The sequence below is a fragment of the Lynx rufus genome, unplaced genomic scaffold (genome assembly GCF_022079265.1).
Source record: "Lynx rufus isolate CCGP_SWC_20201006 ecotype Redwood Valley unplaced genomic scaffold, mLynRuf1.p SCAF_24, whole genome shotgun sequence".
Taxonomy (NCBI): Eukaryota; Metazoa; Chordata; class Mammalia; order Carnivora; family Felidae; genus Lynx; species Lynx rufus.
In genome coordinates this window covers 17,602,151-17,629,709 of record NW_025814839.1, presented here as the reverse complement: position 1 = coordinate 17,629,709, position 27,559 = coordinate 17,602,151, and the positions used below count along the sequence as shown (strand labels likewise).

Here is a 27,559-nt window from a genome sequence, read left to right as displayed (position 1 = left end):
GTCTATTTCAGGTTAAACACCGGTCTCCATTCTATAACTATTTGAGGTTTCTGAACAGAGAACTGAACAAAATGAAAATAGTTAAGGTTTTATTATGGGTCAGTCACTGTTTAAGTACTTGGATGGACACATGTAATTCTATCAACTTGGTGAAGTCAGTACTATTATATCCTCATTAGAAAGTAAGGCAAACGAGCCAGCATTGTGAAGGCCCTGGCCCAAAGTCACACAACAAATAAGCAGCAGAACTATGGTTTGAGACTGGGCCTTCTGCCTCCAGAGGCCACACTCCCAACTACTGCCCTACTCAGTCTCTCCTTAGGGCCAGCTGGGAGTGGGAGCTAGGAGGATGAAGTGGGAAGAACGGTAAGAGGCCATGTGCAGGATAAAAGGCCTAAATCAGAGTAAAGAAGGCTTAGGAGCAATTCCAAAGGGACCTTTAAAGTACTAGTACTATTACATAGGACTATGTATTTCCAAAACCCAGAACTGTATTACATTATGCACAAAGGAGTACATGTTGCAAGAAGGAATTAGCTACTCACTAAAATTTACTAAATTTCTGAGGAGGAGCTCCCTCACTCAACTCTAAGACTTCTACCTCTAGCACAAAGACAAATCTGCATTTAAGATCATTGGCAGCAGACACCGACAACTCAGGGGTCGAGACAACTCTTAGCCTGAAGAAGCTAGAGCTTAGTGTCTGTGTGTGTGCAGCACTAGGCTGCCCTGACCCAGGGATGGTGAAACCTGTGTTGTAGCCCCCTTAATTGCTTATTTAGAGAGTGGCCTTGACCACTCTACCCTGCTTTAATTTCTCATCTGTGGGATGTTTGTTCAATCAACCCACGAGGCTGTTGTTCTGTGAGGAAACAGATCATGTCTTACAAAGTGTAGCTGCCCTGCAGCTCGCATTGAACGTCTACTCTGACTGACTCCACACCTTACCAGCTTTCCAGTGTAGTCCAAAGTTGGAGGAGGCAGGAATCCTGTTTGTTTTCCATGCAGACTGCCCTGCTCCAAGGCAATGGCATGTCTACTCTGCCAAACCAGAGAGAGGAGAGAAATATGTCAGGTGTTTCCACGGGTGGTAGAGACTCTTGGCCATCTCCAGCCAGGGGGTCCTCAACACGAAACACTTCATATTCAGCCACTACGGTTTGGAGTGTTGCCAGGGACAGGTTTTCTGGCTAGAGTGGGAACTCTTCCCTGGGCTTCTGGGAGTCTTTCAGAGATGGACAACCTCACTCCCACAACAGGTGAGGGCTGGGTGAGTGGTCAAGTAGTGCTGGCTGGCCCCTCGCCTTCAGGGCTCTGGCCGCCTTCCCTCCATTCAGGCTGGTGTCTGGATGTGCAGTGGGTGATTCCTGAATTTCCCAAACACAAACCTCCAAATGTATGCCTATCCTGAAAAAGAAGAGGCAGCAGAGGCGACTCCCTGGCCAGTTTGTGGTGTCTCCCCTGCCCCTAAGGCAGTATTTTGCCATACGCTGCCTTGCCTGGCCGTCCCTCTATGCATGCAGAGCTGGCCCTGTACCCCATGGAGAGCGGAGAAGTGGGGTCAGGCAGCATGTCTGACAGGTGGAGGAGTGGAGCCCATGCCTATAAAACTCCTGACCATGGCCTTGGGCAGGCAGAACTCTTGCCCTTAGAGTAGGAACAAACTTCAAAGGAGTCTTCTGGCACCCTTTCCTCCATGGTACCCTTAGCCTTGTTCTGCATTTCTGTAGCTCTCCCTGTCCTGAGAGTCCCTCCCACCTACTCCATCTATGCCTTTCTGGGCCTTACTGATTTTCTGTCTGAGTTATCCATTGAGGTATGTCGGGTGTCAAAGTCCCCCATTATTGTATTTACCATCAATTTCTCCCTTTATGTCTTAATATTTGCCTTATATATTTAGGCGCTCCTAGGTTGGGTGCATAGGTATTTACAATTGTTATATCCTCTTGCTGAATTGATCCCCTTATCATTATGTAAAGCCCTTCTTTGTCTTTTCTTACAGTCTGATTTAAAGCCTATTTTGTAGTTTTCCATCCCTTCATTTTCAGTTTGTGTCTTTAGGTTTGAAATGAGTCTCAGGCAGCATATAGATAGGCTTTGGGTTTGTTGGTTTGTTGTTTTTTTTTTTTTAAGATTTAAAAAAAAAATGTTTATTCATTTTTGAGAGAGAGAGAGAAAGAATGAGCATGAGCGAGGCCAGGGGCAAAGAGAGAGGGAGACACAGAATCTGAAGCAGGCTCCAGGCTCTGAGCTGTCAGCACAGGGCCCAATGCGGGGCTCGAACTCAAGAATTGTGAGATCATGACCTGAGCCAAAGTTGGATGCTTAATTGACTAAGCCACTCAGGCACTGCCCCTCTCCCCCAAATATTTGTAATTTTTTTTGTTTTTGAGAGAGAGCGAGCAGGGGGTGTGGGTAGAGAGAGGGGGACAGAGGATACAAAGTGTGCTCTGTGTTGACAGCAGAGAACCTGATGCAGGGCTCAAATTCATGAGCCAGGAGATCATGACCTAAGCCGAAGTCAGAGGCTTAACCAACTGAGTCATCCAGGTGCCCCCTTTTAGCACTTTTGAATATATCTGGTTACTCCCTTCTAGCCTGCAGAATTTGTGCTGAAAAATCAGTTGATAGTCTTTTGGGTATTCCTTTGTATATAACTAGTTGCTTTCCTCTTGCTGCTGTTAAGATTCAATCTGTATCTTTAGTTTTGGACATTTTAATCATTACTTGTCTTGTTGTAAACCTCTGCGGGTTCATCTTCTTTGGGTTCACAGCTCTGTGCTTCCTGGACCTGGATGTCTGTTTCTTTCCTCAGGTTAGGGAAGTTTTTAGCTATTATTTCTTCAAATAAATTTTCTGCCCCTTTCCCTCTCTTCTGGGACCCCTATAATGTGAATGTTGTTATGCTTGATGTTGTCTCTTTGGTCTCTTAAATTAGCCTCATTTTTTAAGTCTTTTTTCTTTTGGCTGTTGAACTTGGATGATTTCTACTACCCTATCTTCCATATTGCCAATCCGTCCTTCTGCATTATCTAAGATTCCCTCTTTTCACTTCTGTTATCATATTTAAAAAAATTTTTTTTAATGTTTATTTTTGAGACAGAAAGAGTGCAAACAGGGGAGGGGCAGAGCAAGGGGGACAGAGGATCCAAAGCAGGGCTTGAAATCACAAACCATGAGATCATGACCTGAACTGACATTGGATGCTCAACTGACGGAGCCACCCAGGCACCCCTCAGTTATCACATTCTTCAGCTCTGATTTTTAAAAAATATTTTCTCTTCATTGAAGTTCTCACTGTGTTCATCCATTCTTCTCCCAAGTTCAATGAGTATCTTTATGACCACTGCTTTGAACTCTATCAGGTAGACTGCTTATCTTCATTGCATTTAGTTCTTTTTCTGAAGTTTTGTTTTGTTCTTTCATTTGGAACATATCCCTGTATTTTGCCTGATTCCCTGTGTTTGTTTCTATGTATTAGGTAAATCAACTACATTTCTTGGTCTTAAAAGAGTGGCCTTATGTAGAAGTTGTCTGTGGGGCCCAGAAGTACAAACCCCCTAGTTACTAGAACCAGGCATTACGAAGCTGTGCTGTGTCGGCTGCATGTGCCCTTCTGTAGTGGCTGGGCTGTTATGATTGCAAGTGTGTTCATGGGCAGGGCTGGGCTGGGCTGTGATGCCCAGCTGTGGCTACTGCAGGTTATGCTGGTGTGCAGGACTAGCCTCCAGTGTGGCTGGCTGCAATTGTTGTGAGTGTACTGGGGAGTGGTGTTGCCCTTCCACCTCCAGCAGGAGCTGCTTTGGAGGGGTGCTGGTCTGGCTGAGGCTACCCACTAGGTGGGGCAGGGTTGTAGCCACTTTGTGGGGGTGGGGCACCAGTCCTGGTCAAGACTGCCTATCAGGTGCGGCAGGGCAGGAGCCACTGAGGCAGGTGGGGCACTGATCCTGGCTGAGGCTGCCCACTGAATATGGCAGGGCAGGTCTGCATGGGAATGACATGGCAAGGTGAGCAGTGCTAGCAAGGTAGATGAAGAGCATCATGTGGCAGAAAAAACCAAGATTCTTGTCCTGATGGAAAGGACTGTTGAAAGAAGACAGATAAGTGTGCTGAATGTTGCAGAGCAGTGTGCACTGCTGGGAACCTGCACTGAGTCTGCGGCATGTCAGGAGAGGGGGCCCTAAGGGAGTAATGTTTAAACTAAGGCCTGAAGGATGAGGAGAGAAACAGAGGGAAGATGCTGATTCACACATCCTTTGTGCTAAGCCACTTCCATCATTTCATCTAGTTTTGACAACAACCCTTTAAAATAGGTATTATCCCCATTTTTCAGATGAGAAAGCAGAGGCTCAGAAAGCTGAAGAGCCCTATCCAAGGTCACCTAGTTAATATGTGGCAGAATGAGGACTTAAGCTCTAGTCAGCATGATTCAAAAGCCAATCCAGTTAAAAGGCTGTTGCCATAGTCATGGCCAGAAAAGATGATGGCGTTAGTGGATATGGAGAAAAGTGGATGTGTGGGCTCAAAAGGGACAATGCAAGTAGAATTGACGGGACTCAGTGAGTAGTGTTGAGATAAAGGAGGAATCAAAGATGAGTCTTTGTTTCTGCCTTGATTGGGTGACCAGTGATCTACCCAGGCAGATCATTTACCAAGAGGAGAAAAGGGAGAAGCAAGTTTAGAGGGAAGGAATCATTCATCTAAATTTGATCCATTCCATTTCAGTTAAAAAAAATTTGGTTGATTCAATGAAAACAGGGAGAATTCCATGCCTAGAAACTCACCCTCTTCATGCCCCCTCAATCCCAGTGTTGTCTGTCGATATCTTCTGATGTCCTAAGGCACCCTGATTCTTTTCTGATCCTTGGTCCCCCTGACATCCAAACCCCAAGCAGATCATGACTGACATCCAAACCCCAAGCAGATCATGACCAAGAGAATGCTGTCCTTGGCCACACCACTTACTCTCACAGAAGTGGCCCTCTGGCTGCCGTGTGCTTTTACCTGCTCTTTCCTGACACTTCTTCTCTACTGAGGTTCTGTCGGGAAGGAGTTGCTCTTGTGGCTGAGCTGCTTCTGGCAGAGGCCCACCCCCGCCCCCCAGCACTCAAACTACTCTGTGTGAGCAGCCTCTGCCTCCCCATCCTCAGAAGGGCCCTGCCCCTGCTTTAACCGTCTTCCATTACAGTCCTGAAATTCCTACCGAATTTAATGAGGGGCCCACATCATCATTTTGTACCTGGTCCCACAGATCATGTAGCCAGTCCTGTCTATATGTCTGCATCATAATGATGGGAAACAGGGAGTGGCATCCTTTCCCATCTGTGGAATGAACCTCATTTCCAACTAGGAAGACCCACTGCTTTAAATCATAGGGAGATAAAAAAAAAAGAGCTCACTTCGTTTCCATGAAATATGCAGTTTTATGTGCAGTTTTATGTTTCTTCCTGGGTAATAACTTAGGAGGGAACCTTGGGAATAGAATACAGAAATAACAAATTATGGGCTATTAAATGTGGTTAATTAGTTCTTTATAGCTTAGGTAGAGGCATGGCTGAGTTACTCTGGCATACACAGTTACAGGTAGCGATGTGGGACTGCTTAAATACAACTCAGCGTCCCTCAGGAGGTGGAGGGAGGAGCAACTGAGTAATCCAGGCCTGGCTTTCGAAGCTGAAACCTCCACCAAGGCCATACCTCTGGTCAGAGTATGATCTCTCACAAGCCTAATCACGCAGTGATTAGGGACCTCTTACCTGCGATCCCCTCAGCTCTGCAAGTGTGGAGGTGGTCAGTGTGCAGCCTGGGCACCCTGCAGCAGCCTCTGGGGTGGAACTCATACTTGTGCTCCAAGAAGTCTCCAAGCTGGTTTCATCTGCCACTCAGGCTCCAAACAGCTACAAATCCTTGCTCACTTCAGTAAATATCTATTTAAAAAAAAATTGAATCAAAAAAATGTTGGATTCCTAGCTGAAAAAGGATGCAGAAATGCTCTGCTGCCTATTATCACAGCCCTTTTCATCCTGATGAGCTAATGTATGAAGCACTAGGACCACTGAGTGGAAAGTCTCCAGTGTTACTTACAGCAGTAATACCTAAGACTCAATGGACATAGCACACAGAAAATATAATCCACCCTCCCCCCCAAATTCCTTGTTCCATAGCCAATATCAATTCAAACTTATTGTGAAAGGCTTTTAGAATGTACTAGGTCATCCCATTTATTCTCCACTGAACTGATCATATAACTGTGGTCCTGTTCAGGAAGCTTAGCTGACATCCCTGGATTCACAAAAAAACTTGAATTCTTTAGTCTGGTATCTGCATGCTTCCCATTCTAACAACAGCTAGGCTTTCCAGCTCTATCTCACCAAAGCCTGCATTCCAGTCACACCTAATTATTCTTTACCCCATGTACTTTACCCCATGTATCCCATGTCTATCTCCTCTCCCTCAACTTTTATATTTGTATTTATTGAGTGCCTATCCTTGCTAGGTCCAGGGGATACAAAAGGAGGAAAGCAGGCTCAGTCCCTAGCCTTGGGGTCTTATAGTCTAGTAAACTCATGCATTATGCAAACCTTCATGGCAAACTGTGAGAAGGGTTATGAAGGAAAGGAGGCTCCAAGTACCCACATTAGGGGTTTGGTATAGTTGGGGCATCAGGAAAGCTTCCTTGAGAAGTATGATTTCTGTGAAAAGAGACAGAGGTGGTAACTAGGCACCACTGGTAGACAGGGGAGGCTGTGTGGAGGGCAGGCTCCAGGCCAGGCTAGCAAGAGCAGAGGCCCTGGATGCAAGGCCATTTGAAAGAAGGCACTGAAAGGGCAGGGAGGCTAGAGTGCAGAGGGCAAGGGGAGACTCAGATAAGCCGAGTCTGAACTTAAAGAATGTGGTCTTCATCCCTAGAGCCATGGGAAGCCTTTGAAAGATTTTTTCAGAAGTAACATCAGAGGACCTTCTATTATTATTATTAAGTTTTATTTTTATTTATTTTGAAAGAGAATCCCGAGCAGGTTCCTCACTATCAGTGCACAGCCTGATGCAGGGCTCGAACTCATGAACTATGGGATCATGACATGAGCCGAAGTCAGACGCTTGGCCAACTGAGCCACTCTGGCAGCTGCCCCCACTTTTTAAAAGTAGACTCTGTGTCCAATGTGGGTCTTGAACTCTTGACCCAGAGATCAAGAGTCACATGCTCTACCAACTGGGCCAGCCAGATGCCCCATCAGATTTGTGGATTTTTTTTTTAATGTTTATTTTAGTTTTGAGAGGAGGGAGGGGCAGAGTCTAAAGCAGGCTCCAGGATCCGAGTTGTCAGCACAGAGCGTGATGCAGGGCTCAACTGTGAAATCGTGACATGACCTAAATTGAGAGCAAGAGTCAGATGTTTAGCCAACTGAGCCACCCAGGCACCCTCATCAGAGGTGTGTTTTTACGGAGCTTCTGGAAGAGGTACAGGGCACTTGCTGGGGGATCAGGTGAAAAGGGAGGAACAGTGCAATAAAGTGTTTGGGGTATAGAGAGGGGAGAAGCCAGATCTTTGTCCTGCACAGTGGGAAGGACATGGTGTCATCTAGTGAGTGTCTATGAGTCCCGGGGAAGTCTGGGGGCTTGTTTTGAAGAAAGCTGTCCAAATGTTGTGCTCAAAGGGATGTCTGGGCCGCAGGTGGATGTGTGACAGAAAGAATAGGAGGCAAAAACTAACCTACAGATCAAGAAGAGGGATGCCTAAGTAGCTCGGTTGAGCTTCCGGCTCTTGGTTTCAGCTCAGGTCATGATCTCACAGTTTGTGGGATCAAGCCTCATGTTGGGCTCCTTGCTGACAGTGCGGAGCCTGCTTGGAATTCTCTCTCTGTCCCTTTCCCTCTCTCTCTGCCCTTCCCCTGTACACTTGCGTGCTCTCTCTCTTAAAATAAATAAACTTAAAAAAAGATCAGGAAGGAGAAATGGAACTGGCAAAGAGAGTCAAGAAGGAAAAAAATGAGGATATGGTGCTAAAAGAACAGGGAAGAAAGTATTTCAGAAAGCACCAGCCTTGAAGGGCAAGTGAGCCCCACAAAGGGAAGGGGAAATGAATGGCAGAAAGAAGTTCCTAGTCTAGAAGGCAGAGCACAGGGAGTTCCTGGAGCTGGAGCAGGTGGGACTGGAAGGTGGCTGGGGGCAAGGTGGCAGAGGAGGCCTGGAGACCAGTGGAGCTGGATCAAGAAGGGCCTCAGTAAGGAGTTTGGATGTGATCCTGAGGGTCAGTAGAGGGTTGTTAAAGGTTTGAGCTAGTTTGTCTTTTTAATTAAAAACAAAATGCATGTTCCTTTGTAAATAAAAGAACCACCCTCCACCCAAACAAACTCTGTAGTAGCATAGAAATGTATTAACAAGTGAAGGTTCTTCTGCTGAATCCTACTCCTCAGCTAGCACTTTGGTGTTACCATTCCAGACTTTCTGCCATTCACAAACATCTTTAGTTTTGTGTAAACGGGATCATGCTACATATAATTTTTGCAACTGCCCTTATTCAATCGGTAATCTTGGGTTTCCTTCTGGGTGAGTATATGCAGATATGCTCCACTGGTCTGAATGGCTAACCACAACCTGGATATACCTGTGTAACAAACTGCCACCAAATTAGTAGCTTAAAATGATACAAATTTGTTATCTCACAGTTTCCATGGGTCAGAAGGCTGGCACTGAGTGGCTGGTCTTCTGCTCAGAGTCTCCCCAGGGTTGCTCTCTCATTGAGACTTAGAGCCATCCTCCAACCTCTTTCACATTGTTGGCAGAATTCACCTCCTTGCAGATTTAGGACTGCAGTTCATTTCCTTGCTGGCTTCAGTCAGGGCCACTCTCGGTTCCTAGAGGTTTCCTTCATCTTCAGAACCAATAATACCTCAAGCTTTATACTTCTTTTAAGGAAGAGCTTAGTCCTTTTGGAGGAGTCACCTGATTAGGTCAGGGCCACTCAGGATAAACACTTTCTTCAGGTCAGCTGGTCATCTGATAAGCTACTCATGGGAACGGAATTCATGCCGTCACAAGTTTCACCCACACTCAAGGTCACTGTGTCCTCATCTTAGAATCTGGCCAACCACAATACCATACAATTGCCTTCCAATATGTGTTCCACGTTTTGCGTTCTGCAAACAGCTCCAATTAGTAGTTTTTGCATATATTTTGTATGCTTTGTAAACATTTTTGTTGGGTTTTAAAAAGTGACATTTGTGGGTTGAACAATAATCACACTGTAATTTTTTTAATTTTTTAAAATTTAATTTACTGTTTATTTTTGAGAGCGAGCGAGCATGTGTGCACAAGTGGGGGAGGGGTAGAGAGAGAGGGAGACAGAGGATCTGAAGCAGGTTCCATGCTGACAGCAACAAGCCTGATGCAGGGCTCGAACTCACAAACTGTGAGATCATGACTTCAGCCAAAGTCAGAAGCTTAACCTACTGGGCCGCCCAGGTGCCCTGTTGCAGTTCTTTTTAAAACAAACTTTTACCTTGGAGGGGCACCTGGGTGGCTCAGTCGGTTAGGCGTCCAACTTCAGATCAGGTCAGAATCTCATGGTTCATGGGTTCAAACCCCGTATTGGGCTTTGTGCTGACAGCTCGGAGCCTGGAGGCTGCTTCAGATTCTGTGTCTCCCTCTTCCTCTGCCCCTCCCCCACTCATACTCTGTCTCTCTCAAAAATAAACATTAAAAAAAAAATTAAAAAATAAATAAAACTTTTAACTTGGAATAATTTTCTACAGACTCCTATGTGTGATTTCTCATATGATTTTTAAAAATAGCTTTTTATTTTATAAACTTTTAGATTTGCAGAAAAAAATTAAAAAAATTTTTTTTCAACGTTTATTTATTTTTGAGAGATGGAGAGAGATAGAGCATGAGTGGGGGAGGGGCAGAGAGAGAGGGAGACACAGAATCTGAGGCAGGTTCCAGGCTCTGAGCTGTCAGCACAGAGCCTGATGTTGGGCTCAAACCCAAGAACTATGAGACCATGACCTGAGCTGAAGTCAGATGCTTAACCAACTGAGCCACCAGGTCCCCCTATGTTTACAGAAAAATTGAGCAGATAATACAGAGTTCCCATGTACCTTGCACCTACTTTCCCCTATTATTAACATCTTGTATTACATGGTGACATTAACTACAGTCCAAAGTTTATTCAGATGTCCTTAGTTTTCACCTAATGTCCTTTTTCTGTCCCAGGATCCCATGGAGGATATCACCTTATGTTCAGTCATCACAGCTCTATGCTTTTCTTGGCTTTTCTTGTTTCTTAAGACTTTCCTTATTTTTGATGACTTTGACATGTTTGAGGTACTGGTCAGGTATTTTGTAGAATTTCCCTCAATTAGAATTTGTCGGATGTTTTTCTCATGCTTAGACTAGGGTGTTTAGGTGCCATTCTCATGACAGCCACTCAAGGGTATATACTATAACATGTCACTATTGATGCTGAGCTTGGGCACCTGGCTGAGGTAGTATTTGTCAAGTTTCTCCACTGCAAAGTGTCTCTTTTCCTCCCTTTTCATACTTCCAAGGTTGGAAGGAAATCACTATGTGCAGGAAGTTATGGTCTGTCTCACTGAGAGCGAAGTATCTACACAGAGTTCTGCAAAGGGGATTTGTCCAGTCTCCTCCATTTATACAATCATTGATTACCATCAGTATTGACTCACAGATATTTACTTACACTTTGGGTTATATTCCTTTAGGGCTGACATAAGGTTTACTATTTCAAAAAAATTTTTTTAACATTTATTTATTATTGAGAGACAGAGAGACACAGAGCATGAGTAGGGGAGGGGCCGAGAGATGGAAAGACACAGAATCTGAAGCAGGCTCCAGGCTCTGAGCTGTCAGCACAGAGCTGGACGTGGGGCTCGAAATCACAAACTGTGAGATCATGACCTGAGCTGAAGTCGGACGCTTAATCGACTGAGCCACCCAGGCGCCCCTGACATAAAGTTTATTCACCTGCTTGGGTACTATTAGGCTTCTGCACTGATGGATCATAATATTTCTACATGTGACAATCTCTACAGTCTCTTTGACATTCTATGGTGTAGTAATAAACTTTTCTAATCCTGATGGCAAATTTAATTCCCTCCTTTATTTATGTTGTTTCAATTGTTCCAGTTTTGGCCACTGGGAGCTTTTTCAGTCGTCTCCTGTGCCCTTTGACATATGCCATCTTTATTGTTTTTCTTTTTTTTTTTTTGTCTGATGAGCACTTCCTTACTTTTCTTCCTTACAAAAGGCTCATCTTGTGTATTTCCTACCTCAGTCCTAAAATCAGCCATTTCTCCAAGGTGCCCTGGTTTCTTTTATTAGAGAACAGAATTAGAAACCAAAATCTAGGGGCTCCTGGCTGGCTCAGTCAGGACAGCATGCAACTCTTGATCTTGTGGTCATGAGTTCAAGTCCCATGTTGGCCACAGAGCTTAAAAGAAAAAAAGTGGGGTATCTGGATGGCTCAGTCGGTTAAGCATTTGACTCTTGATTTTGGCTCAGGTCATGATCTCACGGTTGGTGGGATGGAGCCCCATGTCAGGCTCTGTAGTGACAGCATGGAGCCTGCTTGGGATTCGATTCTTTCTCTCCCTTTTCCTCTGTCCCTCCCCTATTCATTGTCACTTGCTCTCAAAATAAATAAAACATTTAAAAAAAAAAAAAAGGAAACCAAGATCTGGGCATTAGATGTACTCAATGCTACTGGAGTGTCACTGCTGTTTGGTACTCTCAGCAGCAGAGCTAGGAAATACATATGTGTATACTAACCAGTGTATATATGTCTATATATAAATATTTCTATATCCAACAATTTCTACTGTCTCTTAATATTCCCTTGGTGTAGTATGTCATAATCTGTTAGCAAATTTAGTTCCCTAAGTGATCATAGTTTTTTTCTGAGACAAAGTGTACATTATCATCCATCACGGTGAAAGCCTAGCAGTATCCAAACATGCAATTACCTCTTATGTCAGCCCTAAAGGTACAGTATGTGGTTTGACTCTGTGGAAGTAAAGGCTTCCCTATTTCATAAGACCCCTATATTTCTTCCCTTTTCTACCCTGAAAGAGAGCCACTTAGCACAAGTCATAGGAGTATGTGCTGGGGAAAAAAAAAGGGGGGGGGAAGGGGGGTGGATGCCTAGGTGGCTCAGTCGGTAAAGTGTCTGACTCCTGATCTCAGCTCAGGTCTTGATCTCAGGGTCATGAGTTCAAGCCCCACATTGGGCTCTGAGCTGAGTGTGAAGACTACTCTAAAAAAAAAAAAAAAAAAAAAAAAGATGGAGGAGGAGGAGGAACAAGAGGAGGAGGAAGAGGAGAAGAGGAAGAGGAGGAAGAAGAAGAAGAGGAAGAGGAAGAAGAAGAAATATGTGATGGGAGCTATCAGAAACCTTAAGAGAAATGTTTCTTGGTCTGGTACATGCTCTACTTTGAAGAACTAAGGGCTTGGGACTGTGTCTACAGTCCACAGTGGAACCAGAAACCCAGGTTGGGGTGGGCTGGCAGTGGGGCAGACTTGGGCAGAGAAAGGGGAGGTCAACCTGGAAGAGAAAGGAGTATCCAGGAATCCTTTGAAGGTGACTCTAGAGAGAGACTAAAAAGTAATCAAATGAGGAAGTGAAGAAACAGTTTTACCTCTAGCTGGGATCCATGAATGCTGGAGATTGGCTCTAAGAAGGCGCTTTTCTCTCTGGAGATGAACAGTTTCTTCTAGATGTGACAGGGCAACATGTCAGGGTTACAATTCCATTCTGCAACGTCTTGGATAATGAACCTCTACCAGTGTCTGAAAGTAGGATTTTGACATAAAAAACAGTTTCTTCAGTTTTCAGAGTTTTTATCTGGGTTTCTTTCAGATACTTTTAGCATTTATGTCTATCCTCTAGAAAAGACAAAGCCCACTCACTAACTGCCAGTATAAAGATTTCAGTGAGGGTGATTGAAGGCAAACTGTACTGGTTTGGGAATAAAACGCTTCTTTCCGCAACTATTTGCTAACCTGGGAGTGCCTTTAACCACTTTGGTAATTTTATTCCTTTAATAACCTTTAATTTTTTTTTTTTTTGCTACAGAAACAATGTTTATCATCATTTTAAAATTCAGACAATACCAACAAACAAAATGAAGAAAATAAAAATCATTCATAATTCTAAGATCCAGAAATAATCACTATTTATATTTTTGAACAGTCTTTTTTTCTCCTATGGACATATACATAAATGTAATTCATAAAAATTGAATCATGTTTTATATAATGTTTAGTATAAAACCTGCTCTTTTACATCTAACACTATATTATGCACACCTATGCTCACTTGGACTTGCCAGTCTCCAGTGTTCAGAAGCTGGATCTAAACATGGAAGACACACGGACTGAATCCTCACTTTTAATAGGCATTGCCAAATCATCCTCCAAGAGGTTGTGCTGTTACATTTCCACCAATAACGTTTACATATTCCCCCTAACTAATATCAGGTGATGATTTTAAATCTCTTCCATTTGGAGAGATGGAAAAAAGGTAATTTCACTGGTGTTTTAATCTAGATTTGTTATTACTTGCACCTTACAACTTTCTAAGACCACTATCCCTTCTTTGCTTAGTTTTACTTTATTCCACATACTGAACTGTCTCCAGGAAAACTTCTACTTACTTTTTTATCCTTCTTCCTTTGACAGATTTAAGTATTTTGCATCTATATTCATAAGGGATGTTGGTCTATAACTGTGTTTTTCTGTAAGTTCTCATCAGGTCTTTTTACACAGGTAATACTGGCCTCATCAAATGAATTCAGAAGTGTTACCTTCTTCTCCATTCTCTGATAAAATTTGTGTAAGATTGGTGTTACTTCTTCCTCAAAATTTTGCTAGGAATTATCAGTAATAACTCCTTTTTATTTCTGATATTTATGTTCTGTAATGGATGTTTTCTTCCTTTTTTCCTTCCTTGGTCCATCAAGCTAGAGCTTAACAATTTGGCTGCTCTTTTTACAAAGAACAAGAACCAACTATTAGCTTTGGTGATTTTCTCTCTGGTTTGTTTTCTCTATATTAATTTGTTATTTTCTTCTTTCTGATTATCTTGGGTTTCTGTTTATCCTTTTTAATTTCTTAGGTGATAACAAACCTTTCTTCTTTTTTAATGTAAGTATTTATTTCCCAGCTTTAGTGAGATATAATTGACATACAACATTGTGTAGGTTTAAGGTATACAACATGTTGACTTGATACACTTAACATATTGTGAAATGATTACCACTGCTCTCTTAGCAACTTTTAAGTTTATATATGGTATTAATTATAAGTATCATGCTGTATATTAGATCCCCAAACTTATTCATCTTATAACTGAAAGTCTAACTTTTGACCATATCTCCCCATTTCCCCCAAACCCTACTCCTTGGTAACCACCATTATACTCTTCTGTTTTTAGAAGTTTGGCTTAAAATTTTTTTTTAAATGTTTATTTATTTTTGAGAGAGAGAGAGAGACAGAGTGCAAACAGGGGAGGGCAGACAGAGAGGGAGACACAGAATCTGAAGCAGGCTCCAGGCTCTGAGCGGTCAGTACAGAGCCAGATGCAGGGCTTGAATTCATGAACCACGAGATCATGACCTAAGCTGAAGTCGGCCACTTAACCAACTGAGCCACCCAGGTGTCCCTTAACTTTATTTTTTTAATGGCATCTTCATTAGTTATTAAGCTATTGTTTTTAGCCTTAAGCCCATCCTTCTACATTCTGCTCTGCAACACTGGAAATGAAATTCTGCAAAACCATAGGTCTCCTTACCCAGCTGGCTTCCTGACAAATCCCACCAACAGGGGAGCACTAGAGACAGACAAGAATACAGGAGAAGAGAGAAAAGAGTTGCTCCTTCCTGTTTTGCTTGCTGCTACCTACTGTCAGTGTTTGCTCTAGGATTGGTTCTTTACCATTAGGGCAATATTCTGTTCCAGTTTCCAGGCTCTTATAGCATTCCCAGAATGAGACTTATTACACCTTCTGGAGGTACCAGCCAGGAAGTACTCTGTGATAGACAGTATAGTATCAAAGATATCCACGTCCTAATTGCTGGAACCTACTGAATATGGTATTTTACAGTGCAAACAGGAATTTGCAGATAACGGTTAAGAATGCTGAAATGGGAGATTATTCTCCATAATCCCGGTGGGTGGCCCCAATGTCATCACAAATGTCCTTAAAAGTGGAAGGAGGAGGCAGAAAGGTCAATGTCAGAGTGGTGCAATGTGTGAAGGACATAGCCGGCCATTGCTGGCTTTGGAGATGAAGGAAAGAGTCAGAAACCAATATGGGAACCCTCCAGAAACTGGCAAAAGCAAGGAAATGTTTTCCCAAGAGCCTCCAGAAGGAACACAGCCCTACTGGCACCTTGATTTTTTTGCTTAGTGAGATCTGTATAAATCTGTGTCAAACTTCTAACCTATACAACTATAAAATAACCTGTTTTAAGCCACTAAATTTGTAGTTTGTTACAATAGAAATAGGAATAGAAAACTAACATATACCCCAACATCAGAGGTCTGGGTTCCAGCTCTTGTCAGGACCCTCTTCCAAGCTTCTAGGTATCCATTACTCCAAATTCTCCCCTTGTTTTCCCAGCCCTATGGGTGGTAACTGTTTCCTGTGGGTACTATTTACATGGTACTTCAGGGTTCCCCTCTGTATTTTGAGTCTTCTATACCTCTTTAATGAACCCCTGGAATAAGTTCTTCCCACTAAAATAACTAGGGTGGTTGGTTGCCTTTTTCCTAATTCAGTCTCTGACACAGAACTTTGCTACTTTTATTATAGTCACATCTCTTAGCATTTCCCCCCTTTATGGCTTTTTGGTTTTGTGATTTATATAAGAATTTCTCTATTCCAAGATCTTTTTTAATCAATTTTTTCCAGTTATATATAGCTTTATATTTCATACAGTTTTTTTTTTTAAAGTAGGCTCCGCACCCAGTGCAGAGCCCAATGCAGCTTGAACACATGACCCTGAGAGGAAGACCTGAGCTGATATCAAGAGTTGCTTAACCTACTGAGCCACCCAGGCACCCCATATTTTATACAGATTTATATTTTAAATTTAGTTTTTAATCCATCTGGAATTTATCTTTGCACTTAGTAGTAAATTATGATTTAATGTGATCATTTTCCCCAAGTGACTACCTCATCTTCCAACATCATCTAGTCCACACTTTCCCCGCTGATGTGAAAGCTGTCCTAGTCATACACTGAATTACCATATATGTGTGGCTCTGCTTTTGGATCTCTCTTCTATTCCATTGATTTGCTTGTTCTTGACCTATAATACACTACTTTAATTTTTATAGCTTTATACAACATCTTCATGTTTAAAAGGATAGGTCTTGTACCAAGCAGGATTTATACCTGGGATGCAGGGCTGTTCAATATCCGCAAAACAATTAACATGATTCATCACATCAATAAAAGTAAGGACAAGAACCATATGATCCTCTCAATAGATGCAGAGAAAGCATTTGACAAAATACAGCATCCTTTCTTGATAAAAACCTTCAAGAAAGTAGGGATAGAAGGAGCATACCTCGAGATCATAAAAGCCATATATGAACGACCCAATGCTAATATCATCCTCAATGGGGAAAAACTGAGAGCTTTCCCCCTAAGGTCACAAACAAGACAGGAATGTCCGGGGTGCCTGGGTGGCTCAGTTGGTTGAGTGTCTGACTTCGGCTCAGGTCCTGATCTCGCGGTGAGTTCGAGCCCTGTGTCGGGCCCTGTGCTAACAGCTCAGAGCCTGGAGCCTGCTTCAGATTCTGTGTCCCCCTCTCTCTCTGCCCCTCCCCTGCTCATGCTCTGTCTCTCTCTGTCAAAAATAAACATTTAAAAAAATTAAAAAAAAAAAGATACGGATATCCACTTTCACCACTGTTATTCAACATAGTATTAGAAGTCTCAGCCTCTGCAATCAGACAACACAAAGAAATAAAAGGCATCCAAATCGGCCAGGAGGAGGTCAAACTTTCACTCTTCACAGATGACAAGATACTCTATATGGAAAACCCAAAAGATTCCACCAAAAAACTGCTAGAATTGACTCATGAATTCAGCAAAGTTGCAGGATATAAAATCAGTGCACAGAAATCGGTTGCATTCCTATACACCAACAATGAAGCGACAGAAAGAGAAATCAAGGAATTGATACCATTTACAGTTGCACAAAAAACCATAAAATACCTAGGAATAAATCTAACCAAAGAGGTAAAAAATCTATACACTGAAAACTACAGAAAGCTTATGAAAGAAATTGAAGAAGACACAAAAAAATGGAAAAAGATTCCATGCTCCTGGATAAGAAGAACAAATATTGTTAAAATGTCAATACTACCCAAAGCAATCTACATACTCAATGCAATACCTATCAAAGTAACACCAGCATTCTTCACAGAGCTAGAAAAAATAATCCTAAAATTTGTATGGAACCAGAAAAGACCCCAAATAGCCAAAGCGATCTGGAAAAAGAAAACCAAAGCCAGAGGCATCACAATACTGGACTTCAAACTGTATTACAAAGCTGTAATCATCAAGACAGTATGTTATCGGCACAAGAACAGACACTCAGATCAATGGAACAGAAGAGAGAACCCAGAAATGGACCCACAAACGTTTGGCCAACTAATCTTTGACAAAGCAGGAAAGAATATCCAATGGAATAAAGACAGTCTCTTCAGCAAGTGGTGCTGGGAAAACTGGACAGCGACATGCAGAAGAATGACCCTGGACCACTTTCTTACACCATACACAAAAATAAACTCAAAATGGATGAAAGACCTTAATGTATGACAGGAAGCCATCAAAATCCTTGAGGAGAAAGCAGGCAAAAACCTCTTTGATCTTGGCCGCAGCAACTTCTTACTCAACACGTCTCTGGAGGCAAGGGAAACAAAAGCAAAAATGAACTACTGGGACCTCATCAAAATAAAAAGCTTCTGCACAGTGAAGGAAACAATCAGCAAAACTAAAAGGCAACCAACGGAATGGGAGAAGATATTTGCAAACGACATATCAGATAAAGGGTTGGTATCCAAAATCTATAGAGAACTTATCAAACTCAACACCCAAAAAACAAATAACCCAGTGAAGAAATCGGCAAAAGACATGAATAGACACTTCTCCAAGGAAGACATCCAGATGGCCAACTGACACATGAAGAAATGCTCAACATCACTCATCATCAGGGAAATAAAAATCAAAACCACAATGAAATACCACCTTACACCTGTCAGAATGGCTAACATGAACAACTCAGGCAACAACAGATGTTGGCAAGGATGCTGAGAAAGAGGATCTCTTTTGCATTGTTGGTGGGAATGCACGCTGGTGCAGCCACTCTGGAACAGTATGGAGGTTCCTCAAAAAACTAAAAATAGAACTACCCTCAACCCAGCAATTGCACTACTAGGCATTTATCCATGGGATACAGGTGTGCTGCTTCGAAGGGACATGTGCACTCCTATGTTTATAGCAGCACTAGCAACAATAGCCAAAGTATGTAAAGAGCCCAAATGTCCATCGACAGATGAATGGATAAAGAAGATGTAGCATATATACAATGGAGTATTACTCATCAATCAAAAAGAATGAAATCTTACCATTTGCAACTACATGGATGGAACTGGAGGGTATTATGCTAAGTGAAATTTGTTAATCAGAGAAAGACAAAAATCATATGACTTCACTCATATGAGGACTTTTAAGAGACAAAACAGATGAACATAAGGGAAGGGAAACAAAAATAATATAAAAATGGGGAGGCGGACAAAACAGAAGAGACTTATAAATATGGAGAACAAACTGAGGGTTCCTGGAGGGGTTGTGGGAGGGGGGATGGGCTAAATGGGTAAGGGGCATTAAGGAATCTACTCCTGAAATCATTGTTGCACTATATGCTAACTAATTTGGATGTAAATTTTAAAAAATAAAATTAAAAAAAAAGAATGTTAAAAATAAATAAATAAAATAAATAAAAGGATAGGTCTTCCACACCTCCATTATCCTTCCTCAGAATTTCCTTCTTTTCATGTGTTGTTATTCTTCCAGATAAACTTTAGAACTTAATTGTCAACTCCAAATTTTATTTTAAAATAAAATGGACTTCTTATTAGAACTGCATTCAGTTTATAGTTTAAGGAAGAAGTAATAGCTTTACAAGATCAAGTTTACTATCCAGGGGCACCTGGCTGGCTCAGTCAGTAGAGCGTGAAACTCTTGATTTCAGAGGTTGTGAGTTTGAGCCCCATGTTGGGTGTAGAAATTACTTAAAAAATTTTAAGTGGTATATTTGGGGCACCTGACTGACCCAGTTGGTGGGTAATGCAACCTCAAGGTTGTAAATTCGAGTGCCATGTTGTGTGTGAAGACTACTTACAATCTTAACAACAAAAAAAAAAATAAGTTTTACTGTCCAGGAATGTATTTCAGTAAGCATTAAAAACTTGATTATTCTTTTAAAATGTGTTCCTATATATTTTAGTTTTTAGTGATACTGTGAATGAGATTTTCTTCTTGTTATATTTGTAACTGGTTGTTGCTAATACATAGGAAAACTATATTTATCGTATTTCTAACTTCTTGCTAAATCTTACTTTTTTTTTTAATGTTTTTATTATTTATTTTTGAGAGAGAGAGAGAGAGAGAGAGAGCAAGTGGGAAAGGGGCAGAGAGAGAAGAAGACACAGAATCTGAAGCAGGCTCCAGGCTCTGAGCTGTCAGCACAGAGTTCATCATGGGGCTCGAACTCACACACTACAAGATCATGACCTGAGCCGAAGTTGGACACTTAACTGACTGAACCACCTAGGTGCCCCTAAATCTTATTAGTTCTAAAGATTGTTTTTACTCAGTTTCCTTGGACTCCTATTTAGATAACTGTCACCTGCAAATATTATGGTCTTTTCTAATATTTAGACCTCATTTCCTTTTCTCATCCCCAGATCCTAGAATCTAAAACAATGTTAAAAGAACAGCACTAGCAAGCACCTTTATCTCATTATTGACTAATCTGATTAAAAGTCCCTCTATTGTTTTCTGTAAGATTTGCTAATGATTTATGAAAAATATTTTTTATCAACTTATGAAGTTTCTTTCTATTCTCAGGATGCTATATACATACATACTTACACACACATGTATACATATACACACTTACATTCATTTATTTATTTATACATACATACATACATACCAAGAATGGCCGTTGAAGTGCCTCAGGAGAGGAGTATTCTGTAGGGGCACTGAGCTCCAGTATGGTTGTACCATTAATCACTGGCTTTGAGGATGACATGGCCTCTACTAGGCCTCAGTTTCCTCATCCACTGTGCCAGGCACCATTGTCTCACAAAACAAAGTGGTGTTGATATTTATCATCACTGAAGGGCATTAGGTAGAGGAATTCAATAATTAGATTTGTGCTTCAGAAAAATCATTCAGACTGCAGTATGAAAAATGGTTGGCTCTTTCTTCTCACCCATTTTTGTCAAAAATCTTACCAATCTTTCAAGGCCTGTTTCAAATTTTCCTTCTTCCACGAGTCCCCTCTCCATCATTCCCAATCCTCGTAGTCAGAATTCTTCTCTGATTCACCCCATAAAGCCCAGAACGACTTAGTGGAAGTGCCAAAAGGCAGGCCACCTCAAGGTGGGCCACTTTGGCATGAAGGTTATTTCGAGTTAAAAAGCAATCAAAACCCAGCAGATTCAGGAAAAACTCTTTATCTCTCCCCTCAACAGCCTAGAAAGAATTTAGATAGAGGACTTGCTCCAGGAAGAGCGTTATTACCATAGACAACTACATTATGATATGAACCAGGTATGGCAGACAGGAAGGAATGCAGCAAAGGCCTATTTGATCAAAGTCTTCTGTGTCCTATTGTTTCCCACTGGCCCAGAAAACATTTGTTTACCAAACATTTACTCTTTTTCATCTTCCTGTGAGTTACATTCCTTCATTTGAAGTCCCAGGCCCCTACCCCTTTATCTTTAGTTCAGAATGTCATATATACCTCATTTTGCCTGATTGTCTCTGGAATTTTATATCTGTGTGGATTCCCAGTACATGTGAAATTAAATTTGATTTCCTCCTGTTAATCTGTCTCATATCAATTTGATTTTTAGTCCAGCTAGAAGGACCGGAAATTCTTCCTCTCTGACAACTGCAAACCCCTTGAAACTGGGAATTCTATTTTCATCCTCACATGCTTCACAGGGATAGGTTTACAGGAGGACTTAATAAATAAGTGTTCACACAATTATCCATGCACTACAAAACCATTTTAGTGGGACAAAGGAAGGAATAAGTGAGAGCCACTCAATACTTGTTTGGGATTCAAGCCTTCTTTTGATATGGAGTTTATCCTCAAACCTCAAGACATGTATAATTAAGCACTGCAGGAAGTATTTTCCACTAGCTGTGAAAGGTTCCAACCTGCCTGGAGTGCTGATGTCCAGGAAACAGGCCCTGGGGCCAGTCTGGTTTATTGTCACAGGGCTTTAATAGTATCTTGCAACTCTGAAGCCTGAGAGCTTCCTTTTCACCATGCACGATACATTGAAAGCTTCACTTTCAATGGACTATTGATATATGGGAATGAGTGATTGTGACCTGTTTAATTTTCTTTTGAAAGTTTTACCCATTAAATTTACTTTTCCCAAGATCTATGCAATTCAGTATTATGGAAATAAAATACTTGAATTGAACACCTTTTGCAGCTTGAAGATCAGTTCTCTGTTCCATAATTTAAAATGACTTTTAGGAAAAAAGAGTCACATACACAAAGTATCTATTATCATCTAAGTTAAGACTGGAAATTTTCTATAACTTTTATAGAGCCTGTGACCAAGTACAATGGGCCTAAATAATCCAGAGATTTCCCGAAAAAGAAATTTCCCAAAAATATTAAAAAAAAATTTTTTTTTTAACGTTTATTTATTATTGAGAGACAGAGAGACTCAGAGCATGAGCAAGACAGGGGTAGAGAGAGCGGAGACACAGAAGGTGAAGCAGGCTCCAGGCTCTGAGCTGTCAGCACAGAGCCCGACGCGGGGCTCGAACTCACAAACTGTGAGATCATGACCTGAGCCAAAGTGGGTCGCCCAACCAACTGAGCCACCCAGGCGCCCCTCCCAAAAATATTTTAAAAATTATTTTGAAAACAGGTTGCTGCCTCTGGGAGTGTGGTGGGGACAAGACTGACTGAGTAGGGCCATGAAATAACTCTCAGGGGTGATAGTAATATTTTAATGATTCAATATAGGATACCTATGTGAATACAATTCACAAAATGGTGTCAAAATTCACCAAATGGTGCAATTATGATTTGTCCACTTCACTGGACATGATTTTTTTTGTAATTAATGAACAGTAGTCCTTGTCTTCTATAGTGCTCATTCTCTTGACTAATTTTTTTAAAGACTTAATTTTTTTTAGAGTAATTTTAGGTTCACAGCAAAACTGAAAGAAAGGTACAGAGATTTCCTATATATCCCTTGTACCTACACATGCACAGCCTCCCCTATCATTAGTATCAGTCACCAGAATTCTACATTTGTTATAACTGATGAATCTACATTGACACATCATAAACACCCGAAGTCTGTGGTTTGCATTAGGGTTCACTATTGTTTTTTTACATTCTATGGGTTTGGATAAATGTACGACATGTATTCACCATTATAGTATCATGCAGAATATTTTCACTGCTCTAAAACTCTTCTGTGTTCCACCTATTCACCATCCCACTTCCACCCCACCCCCATACTTGCCCCTCTGGCAAACTTTTGACTGTCTTCATGGTTTTTGCCTTTTCCAGCATGCCATAGAGCTGAACTCATACAGTGTGAAGCTTTTATGCATTTAAGTTTCCTCCATGTCTTTTCATGGCTTGATAACTCATTTCCTTTTAGTGTTGAATAATATTCCATTGTCTGGATGTACTACAGTTCATTTACCCAGTCACCTACTAAAGGGCATCTTGGTTGCTTCCAAGTTTTTGGCAATTATGAATAAAGCTGCTGTAAACATCTGTGTGCAGGTTTTTGTGTGAACATAAGTTTTCAAGTCTTTGGGTAAACTGTATGTGAATTTCACTTTACAAAAAAAAAACCCTAGGGCACCTGGGTGGCTCAGTCAGTTGAGCATCCGACTTTGGCTCAGGTCATGATCTCACAGTCCGTGAGTTCGAGCCTCACATCGGGCTCTGTGCTGTCAGTGCGGAGCCTGCTTCCGATCCTCTGTCTCCCTCTCTCCCTGCCCCTCCCCTGCTTGTACTCTTGCTCTCTCTCTCTCAAAACGTAAACATTAAAAAAAATTAAAAAAATAATAAAAAATAAAAAAAAACACCCTATAAACAAATGTTAAGCTCTAGCTAAATATATGCATGAATTGTTGAGGGGTGAAGTGTATTTATGTCTGTAACTTACTTTGAAATGCATAAAATATAAGATGATTTATGGAATGGATAGAGGGATTGATAAGTAGATACATATATGTAATAAAGCAACAATAGGAAAATACAAATTGTAAAATCTAGATAGTACATGGGTATATGCTATAAAATTCTTTCGACTTTCTTGTATGTTTGAAATTTTTCATAATAAAATATTAGAAAAAATTATTCTGAAGTATATGTCCCATTCTCTCACATAAGATACATTTCAGAAAGCCAGCCAGTATCTTTCTAACAGTTATATGGCTGCAGCTCTAAACTGTAACTAAAAACACACTAAGAAAGCAAGGGCATGCTAAGTCAAGGACCTTACAGCAGCACTGACTCTGGAAAGGACATGATGTGAACTGGTATGAGACAAGCCGAGGTTACCCAGTCACTGCCTAAGGTGCTTCCCATTTGGTTCCAGGGGTGACCTTTTAGTTCAAAGATAAAACAAAGTCTTATTCTAGAAGCAAATTATGATAATTAAGCTAAGAGGGTGGAGTGATCAAGGTCACCTTGAAATGGAGCTCAGCTCCTGCCATGCTCATGTGTCCTATAGTGCTTTCATCTCCCTGCCTGCTGGACTATGGCCTCCATTGGAGAGCAGGGTGAGAGGAAAAAGTTTCCATAGCTACTGAACCTAGAAGATGTAAGGGAGGTAGGGAACAGAACTGTGAAAAATGAGAAAGATACTAATAATAAATAGTAGCTAACGTGAAACCCATTCTAAACTTGGGTATTTCATTTCTCTTCTCACAACATGCTAAAGAAGCAGCATACGTGTACAGGTCAGAGCAATGGCTCCCAATATGTAGTGATGGGGCACTCTAGGGGCTCAAAGTCTCTTTTGGGGGATCATAAGGTCAAAACTGTTATCATAAGCTGTTATTTGTCTTTTTACTCATTTTCTCCAATACGTGTACAGAAGAGTTTCCAAAAGGCTGCATGACATGGTATTTTAACCAATTAGTTGCAGAAGCAGTTTTGAGAATCTAGCTGTCTTCTTTAAACCAGACATTAAAGAAATTTGCAAACATGTAAAACAATGCCACTTCTATAATTTTTTAGAAAATAGTCATTTCTTATAAATTTCTTTTTTTTTAAATTTTTTTAACGTTTTTATTTATTTTTGAGACAGAGAGAGACAGAGCATGAACGGGGGAGGGTCAGAGAGAGGGAGACACAGAATCTGAAACAGGCTCCAAGCTCCGAGCTGTCAGCACAGAGCCCGACGCGGGGCTCGAACCCACGGACCGTGAGATCATGACCTGAGCTGAAGTCGGCCGCCCAACCGACTGAGCCACCCAGGCGCCCCATTTCTTATAAATTTCTTATAAATATATTAGTATGTAATGATTTATTTAAAATGAGTTAGTAGTATTTAAAATTTCATTTCAATTTCGAATATGGTAAGATTTCATAGATATAACTCACATAAAGGTTCTCTGGGGGTCCTCAGTAATTTTTTTTATTTAAAATTATTTTTTTACTAAGGCATAATTTACATACAGAAAGCACACAAACTAAACATGCAGCTTAATTTTCATATACATATATAAACCTCTACCCAGTTCAAGATATTGGCCATTTCCATCACCCTGGAAGGATTCCTTGTGCCTCATTTAATCACTACCTAAATCCACAGAGGTAACCATTATTCTGATTTCTATCATCATAGATTAAGGTTTTTTTAAAATGTTTATTTTATATTTTTGAGAGACAGTGGAGAGAGGAGCAGAGACAGAAGGGGACAAGGTTTGAAGTGGGCTCTGTGCTGACATCAGAGAGCCCTATGTGGTGCTCGAACCCACAAACTGTGAGATCATGACCTGAGCTGAAGTCAAACACTTAACTGACTGAGCCACCCAGGCACCCCAATCATCATAGATTAGTTTTGCTTGTTCCTAAACCTCACATGAATGGAATCATATAGTATGCATTCTTTTGTGACTGGCTTTTTTCTCTCAACACAGTGTTTTTGAGATTCATACATGTCATTCTGTGTACTTACAGTCTTTTCATTTTTATTAATGCTGGTAGTATGCCAGCAATATTCCAGCAGTATTCAGTGGATATATGAACTACTTTTTCTTCAGCATATTCCAGGATGTAGAATTACTAGGTCCCACAGTAGGTGTATGTTTGGATTTATTAGAAACTGCCAAATAATAATGTATGAGAGTTCCAGTTACTTCATATCCTCAGCAACATTTGATAATTGCAGTTTAACATGTTTTTATCCATTCTGCTGAATGTGTTACTATGGTTTTAATTTGTATTTCTTTGATGTTATTCTGATTACCTTTAAATATGTTAATTGGCTACCTGAATGTCTTCTTTCATGAAATGCTTGTTCAAATCTTGCTCATTTTAAAACTGAACATCTTTTGTTTATTGATTTGTAGTTCTTCATATATTCTGTGTATGAGTTCTTCAGTCTACAGCTTGCTTATTTACTTTCTTAATGATGTCTCTTTATGACCAGATGTTCTTAACTTTAATTAAGTCCAATGTATCAATTTCCCTTTTTTAGTTTAGTTCATTTTGTAACCAGATTAAGAAATCTTTATCTACCCCAATATCAGGAAAATATTCTCCTATGCTTTTATTTGGAAGTTGGATTGTTTGGGGGAGGTGGGGGGTGCTAGGCTGGCTCAGTCAGTAGAGCATGTGACTCCTGATCTCAGGTCATGAGTCCAAGCCCCATATTGGGCATGGAGCTTACTTAAAAAAATAAATAAAATAAAATTTGGAAGGTGAATTGTTTTACCTTTTGAATTTAATCTATGATATACTTACATAAGAAATTTTGTATATAGAGAGTCAGGCCTCATTTTTCCTCAAATATATCCAGTTGTTCCAACATCATTCCCCTATGTAATTACAGTGGCACTTCTGATGTAAATCAAGAAAGCATACATCTGTGGGTCTATTTATAGACTATTCTGTTCCAGTGGTGTATCTGACCCTGCCTCTTCCAAAAGCACTCTGTATTCATTACTGTAGCTTTATAGTGAATCTTGAAATACACTGGTTAAATCCTCCAACTTTGAAAATCAATGATTTTTTAGTTTAAAAATGTTTTTCTTGGGGTGCTTGTGTGGATAGTTGGTTAAGCATCTGATTCTTGATTTCAGCTCAGGTCATGATCTCACAGTCTGTGAGTCTGAGCCCCGAGTTGGGCTCTGTGTCAACAGCGTGGAGCCTGCTTGGGATTCTCTCTCTCCCCCCCCCCTCTCTTAGCCCCTCCCATGTGCATGCATGCTCTCTCTCTCAAAATAAACAAAACAAACTTAAATTTTTTTTTTCTTTATCAAGATTTCTTGGGTATTCTAGGTCCTTTGTACGTCCAGATACATTTTGGCTCAGTCATTTTTCAGAATAAAGGGGTCCTGACACCAAAAAGGTTGAGAGCTACTAAAGTGTGGGCTCAAACATATAGAAGAAAACAAGAAAAAGATTTCTTATTCTGTGTTAGGCAAAGTCTTCTTAGGAGACAAAACCACAAACCATTAAAAAAATTGATAAACTATCTCTACAAACTAGAGAGCATTCGTCAAAAGATGAAGATATGAAGATACGAAAATGAAAAGACAAGATACAGACTGGGAAATAATAACTGCAAAACATATTTAGGATAGAGGACTTGTATTCAGAACATATAAAGAACTCTCATAATTCCATAAAAAAATGAACAGCCCAATTAAAAAATGGATAAAAGATTTGAACTACACCAAAGAAGATATTAAAATGGCAAATAAGCATAAGATGTTCAACATTATCAGTTATTAGGGAAATATGAACTAAAATCACAGTGAGTTATTACTACACACCTAGCAAATGGCTGAAATTTTAAAAGTTGACAATGCTAAGTAGTGGTGAGAATAAATAACAACTGGAAATCGCATACTTTGGTGGAAATGCAAAACTGGCAAAGCCATTTGGAAAAACATTAGGCAATTTTCTATAAACATGCTCTTACCATGTGACACAGCAATCCTGTTTTTAAGTATTTACTCAAAAGAAACAAAGGGGCGCCTGGGTGGCTCAGCTGGTTAAGTGTCCGA

The 27,559-nt window shown here is 40.8% G+C and overlaps 1 long non-coding RNA gene across 1 annotated transcript; it reads right to left on the bottom strand.

The window, feature by feature from the left end:
* Window positions 1–547: 547 nt before the first annotated feature.
* Window positions 548–27,559, bottom strand: LOC124518184 (uncharacterized). Its single transcript, XR_006963634.1, has 4 exons — window positions 27,475–27,559; window positions 12,654–12,804; window positions 5,757–5,927; window positions 548–1,041 (listed from the first exon to the last, which is right to left on the bottom strand). It is a non-coding gene; the product is annotated as an uncharacterized LOC124518184 (long non-coding RNA).